Below are 11,102 nucleotides of genomic sequence, written 5' to 3' on the forward strand. Positions count from 1 at the left end.
GGCGCTTGATCTGGTCTGCTCAATGATCTGGTGAATGGATAAAAGCAAATTACTGTGGATGCTGGAATCTGAAACTAAAGAGAAAATGCTGGAAAATCTCAGCAGGTCTGGCAGCATCTGGAGAGAGAGAAAAGAGGGAACGTTTTGAGTCCAGTGACTCAGCACCGCTTTGACAAAGAGTTACTGGGCTCGAAACGTTCGCTCTTGTCTCTCCCTACAGATGCTGCCAGACCTGCTGAGATTTTCCAGCAGTTTCTCTTTCGATCTGGTGAATGACCGGGTCTGCTCAATGATCAGGTAAATGATCGGGTCTGGCCGACGGTTTGGTGAAATATCAGCTCTGACCAATGATGTGGTGAATGCTGATGTGTGCTTCCGCCCTCAGGGCCGCACTGGCTGGCTCTGCCTCCGGGCCGCACTGTCCGGCTCTGTTCATGTTTCACAAGATGGAGTCCCAGCTCAGCCCAAAATGGCGGCCGCAGACCCGCCGGCTGTTTGGCACCGGTCCGGCAGGTGTCCCATTGCGCTGCTGCTCATTGGCTGCAACAGCCGCGCGCGCAGCCGGACTGTTTACCCCTTTCCCGCTCCGGCGCAGGTCCGCCAGGTGATATAGTGCCTGCGATTTCCCACAGCGACTGGCGAGACAGGCGGGGCGGGTTAGGTGAGGGGGACGGCGTGAGCGACCTCCATCTCAACAAGGTAATTGAGGCGATTGATCCGGCGGTGCTCAGCGTCCATGGCTATGGACGCAACCATCCGCCACGTGAGCAGGCGCAAGTGGCGGGAAGATAACCGTCAAAACAGAGTGAGGTACAAGGGAGGTACGAGGGTTTGAGAGTAAGGTGGGTGTGAGGGAAAGAGAGAGAGGGGGGGTGGGTGTGAGGGAAAGAGAGAGAGGGGGGGTGGGTGTGAGGGAAAGAGAGAGAGGGGGGGTGGGTGTGAGGGAAAGAGAGAGGGGGGGGGGTGGGTGTGAGGGAAAGAGAGAGGGGGGGGGTGGGTGTGAGGGAAAGAGAGAGGGGGGGTGGGTGTGAGGGAAAGAGAGAGGGGGGGTGGGTGTGAGGGAAAGAGAGAGGGGGGGTGGGTGTGAGGGAAAGAGAGAGGGGGGGTGGGTGTGAGGGAAAGAGAGAGGGGGGGGTGGGTGTGAGGGAAAGAGAGAGGGGGGGTGGGTGTGAGGGAAAGAGAGAGGGGGGGGTGGGTGTGAGGGAAAGAGAGAGGGGGGGGTGGGTGTGAGGGAAAGAGAGAGGGGGGGGTGGGTGTGAGGGAAAGAGAGAGGGGGGGGGTGGGTGTGTGAGGGAAAGAGAGAGGGGGGGGGTGGGTGTGAGGGAAAGAGAGAGGGGGGGTGGGTGTGAGGGAAAGAGAGAGGGGGGGTGGGTGTGAGGGAAAGAGAGAGGGGGGGGTGGGTGTGAGGGAAAGAGAGAGAGGGGGGGGTGGGTGTGAGGGAAAGAGAGAGGGGGGGGTGGGTGTGAGGGAAAGAGAGAGGGGGGGTGGGTGTGAGGGAAAGAGAGAGGGGGGGGTGGGTGAGAGGGGGGGGTGGGTGTGAGGGAAAGAGGGGGGGGGTGGGTGTGAGGGAAAGAGAGGGGGGGTGGGTGTGAGGGAAAGAGAGAGGGGGGGGTGGGTGAGAGGGGGGGGTGGGTGAGAGGGGGGGGTGGGTGTGAGGGAAAGAGAGGGGGGGGTGGGTGTGAGGGAAAGAGAGAGGGGGGGGTGGGTGTGAGGGAAAGAGAGAGGGGGGGGTGGGTGTGAGGGAAAGAGAGAGGGGGGGGTGGGTGTGAGGGAAAGAGAGAGGGGGGGGTGGGTGTGAGGGAAAGAGAGAGGGGGGGTGGGTGTGAGGGAAAGAGAGAGGGGGGGGTGGGTGTGAGGGAAAGAGAGAGGGGGGGGTGGGTGTGAGGGAAAGAGAGAGGGGGGGTGGGTGTGAGGGAAAGAGAGAGGAGGGGGGGGTGGGTGTGAGGGAAAGAGAGAGGAGAGGGGGGGTGGGTGTGAGGGAAAGAGAGAGGAGAGGGGGGGTGGGTGTGAGGGAAAGAGAGAGAGAGAGAGAGGGGGGGGCGGGGGGTGAGGGAAAGAGAGAGAGGGGGGGGCGGGGGGTGAGGGAAAGAGAGAGAGGGGGGGGCGGGGGGTGAGGGAAAGAGAGAGAGAGGGGGGGGCGGGGGGTGAGGGAAAGAGAGAGAGAGGGGGGGGCGGGGGGTGAGGGAAAGAGAGAGAGAGGGGGGGGCGGGGGGTGAGGGAAAGAGAGAGAGAGAGGGGGGGGCGGGGGTGAGGGAAAGAGAGAGAGGGGGGGGGGCGGGGGTGAGGGAAAGAGAGAGAGAGGGGGGCGGGGGTGAGGGAAAGAGAGAGAGAGAGGGGGGCGGGGGTGAGGGAAAGAGAGAGGGGGGGGTGGGGGGTGAGGGAAAGAGAGAGAGGGGGGGGCGGGGGTGAGGGAAAGAGAGAGAGGGGCGGGGGGGGTGAGGGAAAGAGAGGGGCGGGGGGGGTGAGGGAAAGAGAGAGGGGGGGGGCGGGGGGTGAGGGAAAGAGAGAGGGGGGGGCGGGGGGTGAGGGAAAGAGAGAGAGGGGGGGGGTGAGGGAAAGAGAGAGAGGGGGGGGTGAGGGAAAGAGAGAGAGGGGGGGGTGAGGGAAAGAGAGAGAGGGGGGGCGGGGGTGAGGGAAAGAGAGGGGGGGGGCGAGGGAAAGAGAGAGGGGGGGGCGGGGTGGGGGTGAGGGAAAGAGAGAGAGGGGGGGCGGGGTGGGGGTGAGGGAAAGAGAGAGAGGGGGTGGGGGTGAGGGAAAGAGAGAGAGGGGGGGGCAGGGTGGGGGTGAGGGAAAGAGAGGGGGGGGCGGGGTGGGGGTGAGGGAAAGAGAGAGAGAGGGGGGGGGCGAGGGAAAGAGAGGGGGGGGGCGGGGTGGGGGTGAGGGAAAGAGAGAGAGGGGGGGGCGGGGTGAGGGAAAGAGAGAGAGAGGGGGGGGCGGGGTGGGGGTGAGGGAAAGAGAGAGAGGGGGGGGCGGGGTGGGGGTGAGGGAAAGAGAGAGGGGGGGCGAGGGAAAGAGAGAGGGGGGGGGCGAGGGAAAGAGAGAGAGGGGGGGGCGAGGGAAAGAGAGAGAGGGGGGGGCGGGGTGGGGGTGAGGGAAAGAGAGAGAGGGGGGGGTGAGGGAAAGAGAGAGAGGGGGGGCGGGGGTGAGGGAAAGAGAGAGAGGGGGGGGCGGGGGTGAGGGAAAGAGAGAGGGGGGGCGGGGGTGAGGGAAAGAGAGAGAGGGGGGGGCGGGGGTGAGGGAAAGAGAGAGAGGGGGGGGCGGGGGTGAGGGAAAGAGAGAGAGGGGGGGGCGGGGGTGAGGGAAAGAGAGAGAGGGGGGGCGGGGGTGAGGGAAAGAGAGAGAGGGGGGGCGGGGGTGAGGGAAAGAGAGAGAGGGGGGGGCGGGGGTGAGGGAAAGAGAGAGGGGGAGTGAGGGAAAGAGAGAGCGGGGGCGGGGGTGAGGGAAAGAGAGAGGGGGGGGGCGGGGGTGAGGGAAAGAGAGGGGGGGGCGGGGGTGAGGGAAAGAGAGGGGGGGCGGGGGTGAGGGAAAGAGAGAGAGGGGGGGGGCGGGGGTGAGGGAAAGAGAGAGGGGGGGGCGGGGGTGAGGGAAAGAGAGAGGGGGGGCGGGGGTGAGGGAAAGAGGGGGGGCGGGGGTGAGGGAAAGAGAGAGGGGGGGGCGGGGGTGAGGGAAAGAGAGAGGGGGGGGCGGGGGGTGAGGGAAAGAGAGAGAGGGGGGGGCGGGGGTGAGGGAAAGAGAGAGGGGGGGGGCGGGGGTGAGGGAAAGAGAGAGAGGGGGGGGCGGGGGTGAGGGAAAGAGAGAGGGGGGGCGGGGGTGAGGGAAAGAGAGAGAGGGGGGGGGTGAGGGAAAGAGAGAGGGGGGGCGGGGGGGGTGAGGGAAAGAGAGAGAGGGGGGGTGTGTGAGGGAGGGAGAAGGGGGGGGTGTGTGAGGGAGGGAGAAGGGGGGGTGTGTGAGGGAGGGAGAAGGGGGGGGGTGTGAGGGAGGGAGAAGGGGGGTGTGAGGGAGGGAGAGGGGTGTGGGAGGGAGGGAGGGGGGGAGAGGGAGGGAGGGGGGGGTGAGGGAGGGGGGGTGAGGGAGGGGGGGTGAGGGAGGGGGGGTGAGGGAGGGGGGTGTGAGGGAGGGAGGGGGGTGTGAGGGAGGGAGGGGGGTGTGAGGGAGGGAGGGGGGTGTGAGGGAGGGAGAGGGGTGTGAGGGAGGGAGAGGGGTGTGAGAGAGGGGTGCGAGGGAGGGAGAGAGGGGGGTGCGAGGGAGGGAGAGAGGGGGGTGCGAGGGAGGGAGAGAGGGGGGTGCGAGGGAGGGAGAGAGGGGGGTGCGAGGGAGGGAGAGAGGGGGGTGCGAGGGAGGGAGAGAGGGGGGTGCGAGGGAGGGAGAGAGGGGGGTGCGAGGGAGGGAGAGAGGGGGGTGCGAGGGAGGGAGAGAGGGGGGGGTGCGAGGGAGGGAGAGGGGGGGTGCGAGGGAGGGAGAGGGGGGGTGCGAGGGAGGGAGAGGGGGGGTGCGAGGGAGGGAAAGGGGGGTGCGAGGGAGGGAGAGAGGGGGGTGCGAGGGAGGTGGAGTGGGGGGTGCGAGGGAGGTGGAGAGGGGGGTGCGAGGGAGAGAGAGAGGGGGGTGCGAGGGAGAGAGAGAGGGGGGTGCGAGGGAGGGAGAGAGAGGGGTGCGAGGGAGGGGGGTGCGAGGGAGGGAGAGGGGGGTGCGAGGGAGGGAGGGAGAGGGGGGTGCGAGGGAGGGAGAGGGGGGTGCGAGGGAGGGAGAGAGGGGGGTGCGAGGGAGGGAGAGAGGGGGGTGCGAGGGAGGGAGAGAGGGGGGTGCGAGGGAGGGAGAGAGGGGGGTGCGAGGGAGGGAGAGAGGGGGGTGCGAGGGAGGGAGAGAGGGGGGTGCGAGGGAGGGAGAGAGGGGGGTGCGAGGGAGGGAGAGAGGGGGGTGCGAGGGAGGGAGAGAGGGGGGTGCGAGGGAGGGAGAGAGGGGGGTGCGAGGGAGGGAGAGAGGGGGGTGCGAGGGAGGGAGAGAGGGGGGTGCGAGGGAGGGAGAGAGGGGGGTGCGAGGGAGGGAGAGAGGGGGGTGCGAGGGAGGGAGAGAGGGGGGTGCGAGGGAGGGAGAGAGGGGGGTGCGAGGGAGGGAGAGAGGGGGGGTGCGAGGGAGGGAGAGAGGGGGGTGCGAGGGAGGGAGGGGGGTGCGAGGGAGGGAGAGAGGGGGGTGCGAGGGAAAGCGAGAAGGGGGTTGTGAGGGAGAGGGGGTGTGAGGGAGGGAGAGAGGAGAGGGGGGATGGGAGGGAGAGAGGGGGTTGTGGGGGTTGTGAGGGAGGGAGAGAGGGGGGTGTGAGGGAGGGAGAGAGGGGGGTGTGAGGGAGGGAGAGAGGGGGGTGTGAGGGAGGGAGAGAGGGGAGTGTGAGGGAGGGAGAGAGGGGAGTGTGAGGGAGGGAGAGAGGGGAGTGTGAGGGAGGGAGAGAGGGGAGTGTGAGGGAGGGAGAGAGGGGGGTGTGAGGGAGGGAGAGAGAAGGGGGGGGTGAGGGAAAGTGAGAAAGGGGGTGTGAGGGAAAGCGAGAAGGGGGTGTGAGGGAGAGGGGGTGTGAGGGAGGGAGAGAGGAGAGTGGAGAGGGGGGATGGGAGGGAGAGGGGGGTGTGTGGGGGGGGGGGTGGGAGGGAGGGAGAGAGGGGGTTGAGGGAGGGAGAGAGGGAGAGGGGTGTGAGGGAGAGAGGGGGGTGTGAGGGAGGGAGAGAGGGGGGTGTGAGGGAGGGAGAGAGGGGGGTGTGAGGGAGGGAGAGAGGGGGGTGCGAGGGAGGGAGAGAGGGGGGTGCGAGGGAGGGAGAGAGGGGGGTGCGAGGGAGGGAGAGGGGGGTGCGAGGGGGGGAGCGAGGGAGGGAGAGAGGGGGGAGCGAGGGAGGGAGAGAGGGGGGTGCGAGGGAGGGAGAGAGGGGGGTGCGAGGGAGGGAGAGAGGGGGGTGCGAGGGAGGGAGAGAGGGGGGTGCGAGAGAGGGGGGTGCGAGGGAGGGAGAGAGGGGGGTGCGAGGGAGGGAGAGAGGGGGGTGCGAGGGAGGGAGAGAGGGGGGTGCGAGGGAGGGAGAGAGGGGGGTGCGAGGGAGGGAGAGAGGGGGTGCGAGGGAGGGAGAGAGGGGGGTGCGAGGGAGGGAGAGAGGGGGGTGCGAGGGAGGGAGAGAGGGGGGTGCGAGGGAGGGAGAGAGGGGGGTGCGAGGGAGGGAGAGAGGGGGGTGCGAGGGAGGGAGAGAGGGGGGTGCGAGGGAGGGAGAGAGGGGGGTGCGAGGGAGGGAGAGAGGGGGGTGCGAGGGAGGGAGAGAGGGGGGTGCGAGGGAGGGAGAGAGGGGGGTGCGAGGGAGGGAGAGAGGGGGGTGCGAGGGAGGGAGAGAGGGGGGTGCGAGGGAGGGAGAGAGGGGGGTGCGAGGGAGGGAGAGAGGGGGGTGCGAGGGAGGGAGAGAGGGGGGTGCGAGGGAGGGAGAGAGGGGGGTGCGAGGGAGGGAGAGAGGGGGGTGCGAGGGAGGGAGAGAGGGGGGTGCGAGGGAGGGAGAGAGGGGGGTGCGAGGGAGGGAGAGAGGGGGGTGCGAGGGAGGGAGAGAGGGGGGTGCGAGGGAGGGAGAGAGGGGGGTGCGAGGGAGGGAGAGAGGGGGGTGCGAGGGAGGGAGAGAGGGGGGTGCGAGGGAGGGAGAGAGGGGGGTGCGAGGGAGGGAGAGAGGGGGGTGCGAGGGAGGGAGAGAGGGGGGTGCGAGGGAGGGAGAGAGGGGGGTGCGAGGGAGGGAGAGAGGGGGGTGCGAGAGAGGGGGGTGCGAGGGAGGGAGAGAGGGGGGTGCGAGGGAGGGAGAGAGGGGGGTGCGAGGGAGGGAGAGAGGGGGGTGCGAGGGAGGGAGAGAGGGGGGTGCGAGGGAGGGAGAGAGGGGGTGCGAGGGAGGGAGAGAGGGGGGTGCGAGGGAGGGAGAGAGGGGGGTGCGAGGGAGGGAGAGAGGGGGGTGCGAGGGAGGGAGAGAGGGGGGTGCGAGGGAGGGAGAGAGGGGGGTGCGAGGGAAAGCGAGAAGGGGGTTGTGAGGGAGAGGGGGTGTGAGGGAGGGAGAGAGAAGGGGGGGTGTGAGGGAAAGCGAGAAGGGGTGTGAGGGAAAGCGAGAAGGGTTGTGAGGGAGAGGGGGTGTGAGGGAGGGAGAGAGGGGGGTGTGAGGGAGGGAGAGAGGGGGGTGTGAGGGAGGGAGAGAGGGGGGTGTGAGGGAGGGAGAGAGGGGGGTGTGAGGGAGGGAGAGAGGGGGGTGTGAGGGAGGGAGAGAGGGGGGTGTGAGGGAGGGAGAGAGGGGGGTGTGAGGGAGGGAGAGAGGGGGGTGTGAGGGAGGGAGAGAGGGGGGTGTGAGGGAGGGAGAGAGGGGGGTGTGAGGGAGGGAGAGAGGGGGGTGTGAGGGAGGGAGAGAGGGGGGTGTGAGGGAGGGAGAGGGGGGGGTGTGAGGGAGGGAGAGGGGGGTGTGAGGGAGGGAGAGAGGGGAGTGTGAGGGAGGGAGAGAGGGGGGTGTGAGGGAGGGAGAGAGGGGGGTGTGAGGGAGGGAGAGAGGGGGGTGTGAGGGAGGGAGAGAGGGGGGTGTGAGGGAGGGAGAGAGGGGGGTGTGAGGGAGGGAGAGAGGGGGGTGTGAGGGAGGGAGAGAGGGGGGTGTGAGGGAGGGAGAGAGGGGGGTGTGAGGGAGGGAGAGGGGGGTGTGAGGGAGGGAGAGAGGGGGGTGTGAGGGAGGGAGAGAGGGGGGTGTGAGGGAGGGAGAGAGGGGGGTGTGAGGGAGGGAGAGAGGGGGGTGTGAGGGAGGGAGAGAGAAGGGGGTGTGTGAGGGAAAGTGAGAAAGGGGGTGTGAGGGAAAGCGAGAAAGGGGGTGTGAGGGAAAGCGAGAAGGGGGTGTGAGGGAGAGGGGGTGTGAGGGAGGGAGAGAGGAGAGGGGGGGATGGGAGGGAGAGAGGGGTGTGTGGGGGGGTGGTGGGAGGGAGAGAGGGGGTTGAGGGAGGGAGAGGGGTGTGAGGGAGAGGGGGGTGTGAGGGAGGGAGAGAGGGGGGTGTGAGGGAGGGAGAGAGGGGGGTGTGAGGGAGGGAGAGAGGGGGGTGTGAGGGAGGGAGAGAGAAGGGGGGTGTGAGGGAAAGCGAGAAGGGGGGTGTGAGGGAAAGCGAGAAGGGGGTGTGAGGGAAAGCGAGAAGGGGGTTGTGAGGGAGAGGGGGTGTGAGGGAGGGAGAGAGGAGTGGGTGGGAGAGGGGGATGGGAGGGAGAGAGGGGGTGTGGGGGGGGTGGTGTGAGGGAGAGAGGGGGTTGTGAGGGAGGGAGAGAGGGGGTTGTGAGGGAGGGAGAGAGGGGGTTGTGAGGGAGGGAGAGAGGGGGTTGGGAGGGAGAGGGGGTTGTGAGGGAGGGAGGGAGAGGGGGTTGTGAGGGAGAGAGGGGGTTGTGAGGGAGGGAGACAGGGGGTTGTGAGGGAGGGAGACAGGGGGTTGTGATTGAGGGAGAGAGGGGGCTGTGAGGGAGGGAGAGAGAAGGTGGGTGTGAGGGAGGGAGAGAGGGGGCTGTGAGGGAGGGAGAGAGAAGGGGGTGTGAGGGAAAGCGAGAAGGGGGGTGTGAGGGAAAGCGAGCAGGGGGTTGTGAGGGAGGGAGAGAGGAGTGGGTGGTAGAGAGGGGGGTTGGGAGGGAGAGAGGGGGGTGTGGGGGTGGTGGTGGGAGGGAGAGGGGGGGTTGAGGGAGGGAGAGGGGGGGTTGAGGGAGGGAGAGGGGGGGTTGAGGGAGGGAGAGGGGGGGTTGAGGGAGGGAGAGGGGGGTTGAGGGAGGGAGAGGGGGTTGAGGGAGGGAGAGGGGGTTGAGGGAGGGAGAGGGGGTTGAGGGAGGGAGAGGGTGTTGAGGGAGGGAGAGGGGGTTGAGGGAGGGAGAGGGGGGTTGAGGGAGGGAGAGGGGGTTGAGGGAGGGAGAGGGGGTTGAGGGAGGGAGAGGGGGTTGAGGGGGTTGAGGGAGGGAGAGGGGGTTGAGGGAGGGAGAGGGGGTTGAGGGAGGGAGAGGGGGTTGAGGGAGGGAGAGGGGGTTGAGGGAGGGAGAGGGGGTTGAGGGAGGGAGAGGAGGGGGGTGAGGGAGGGAGAGGAGGGGGGTGAGGGAGGGAGAGGAGGGGGGTGAGGGAGGGAGAGGAGGGGGGTGAGGGAGGGAGAGGAGGGGGGTGAGGGAGGGAGAGGAGGGGGGTGAGGGAGGGAGGGGGGGGTGAGGGAGGGAGGGGGGGGGTGAGGGAGGGAGGGGGGGGTGAGGGAGGGAGAGGGGGGGTGAGGGAGGGAGAGGGGAGTGTGAGGGAGGGAGAGGGGGGTGTGAGGGAGGGAGAGGGGGGTGTGAGGGAGGGAGAGGGGGGGGGTGAGGGAGGGAGAGGGGGGGGGTGAGGGAGGGAGGGGGTGAGGGAGGGAGAGGGGGGGTTGAGGGAGGGAGAGGGGGGGTTGAGGGAGGGAGAGGGGGGTTGAGGGAGGGAGAGGGGGTTGAGGGAGGGAGAGGGGGTTGAGGGAGGGAGAGGGGGTTGAGGGAGGGAGAGGGGGTTGAGGGAGGGAGAGGGGGTTGAGGGAGGGAGAGGGGGTTGAGGGAGGGAGAGGGGGGTTGAGGGAGGGAGAGGGGGTTGAGGGAGGGAGAGGGGGTTGAGGGAGGAGAGGGGGTTGAGGGAGGGAGAGGGGGTTGAGGGAGGGAGAGGGGGTTGAGGGGGGAGAGGGGGTTGAGGGAGGGAGAGGGGGTTGAGGGAGGGAGAGGGGGTTGTGGTGGGTGAGGGGGGGGTGGAGGGGGGGGTGGAGGGAGTGGGGGGGGGTGGGTGGGAGGGGGGTGGGGTGGTGTGGTGGGGGGAGGGGTGGGGTGGAGGGGGGTGAGGGAGGGTGAGGTGGGGGGTGAGGGAGGGTGAGGTGGGGGGTGAGGGAGGGAGAGGAGGGGGGTGAGGGAGGGAGAGGAGGGGGGTGAGGGAGGGAGAGGAGGGGGGTGAGGGAGGGAGGGGGGGGGTGAGGGAGGGGGGGGGGTGAGGGTGGGAGGGGGGGGTGAGGGAGGGAGGGGGGGTGAGGGGGGTGAGGGGGGGTGAGGGTGGGAGAGGGGGGGTGAGGGAGGGAGAGGGGGGGTGTGGGGGGTGAGGGGGTGGGGAGGAGGGGGGGGGTGAGGGAGGGAGAGGGGGGGGTGAGGGAGGGAGGGGGGTGTGGGTGGAGGGTGGGGGTGAGGGTGGGTGTGGGGGGGTGTGGGTGGGAGGGGGGGGTGGTGGGAGGGAGGGGGGGGGTGTGAGGGTGAGGGGTGGGTGTGGTGGGTGTGGGGGTGTGGGGGGTTGAGGGGGGTGTGAGGGAGTGAGGAGGGGTGTGTGTGGAAGGGGTGTGTGGTGGGAGGGAGAGGGGGGTGGGTGAGGGAGAGAGGGGGGGGGGTGAGGGAGAGAGGGGGGTGGGTGAGGGAGAGAGGGGGGTGGGTGAGGGAGTGAGGGGGGGGGGGTGGGTGTGAGGGGGGGGTGGTGGGGTGTGTGGGGGGGGGGGGTGGTGTGAGGGAGAGAGGGGGGTGGGTGGGTGAGAGGGGGGTGGGTGGGTGAGAGGGGGGTGGGTGTGGGTGTGGGGGGGGTGGGTGAGGGGGGTGGGTGTGGGTGAGAGGGGGGGGTGGGTGTGGGTGAGAGGGGGGTGGGTGTGGGTGAGAGGGGGGGGGGTGGGTGTGGGAGAGGGGGGGTGGGTGAGGGAGAGAGGGGGGGTGGTGTGTGGGAGAGGGGGGGGTGGGTGAGGGAGAGAGGGGGGTGGGTGAGGGTGAGGAGGGGGGGTGGGTGAGGGAGAGAGGGGGGTGGGTGAGGGAGAGAGGGGGGTGGGTGAGGAGGGGGGGGTGGGTGAGGGAGAGAGGGGGGGTGGGTGGGAGAGAGGGGGGGGTGGGTGAGGGAGAGAGGGGGGGGTGGGTGAGGGAGAGAGGGGGGGTGGGTGAGGGAGAGAGGGGGGGTGGGTGAGGGAGAGGGGGGGGTGGGTGAGGGGAGAGGGGGGTGGGTGAGGGAGAGAGGGGGGTGGTGAGGGAGAGAGGGGGGGTGGGTGGGGAGAGAGGGGGGGTGGGTGAGGGAGAGAGGGGGGTGGGTGAGGGAGAGAGGGGGGTGGGAGGGAGACGGGGGAGGGAGGAGGGGGGAAGAGGGAGGGGGGAAGAGGGG

General features: G+C 69.5%; 1 protein-coding gene across 4 annotated transcripts in view; it reads left to right on the top strand.

The window, feature by feature from the left end:
* Window positions 1-566: 566 nt before the first annotated feature.
* The window catches only part of sycp3 (synaptonemal complex protein 3), a 236,917-nt gene continuing 226,381 nt past the window's right edge, over window positions 567-11,102 (top strand). The window contains exon 1 of one of the 4 annotated variants that reach the window (XM_072480705.1): window positions 567-699. The gene's annotated coding sequence lies outside the window, so the exon portion shown is untranslated. The other 3 variants (XM_072480708.1, XM_072480707.1, XM_072480706.1) reach the window with 3 other exon arrangements.

The sequence above is a fragment of the Scyliorhinus torazame genome, chromosome 17, assembly GCF_047496885.1.
Source record: "Scyliorhinus torazame isolate Kashiwa2021f chromosome 17, sScyTor2.1, whole genome shotgun sequence".
In the NCBI taxonomy this organism is placed as follows: Eukaryota; Metazoa; Chordata; class Chondrichthyes; order Carcharhiniformes; family Scyliorhinidae; genus Scyliorhinus; species Scyliorhinus torazame.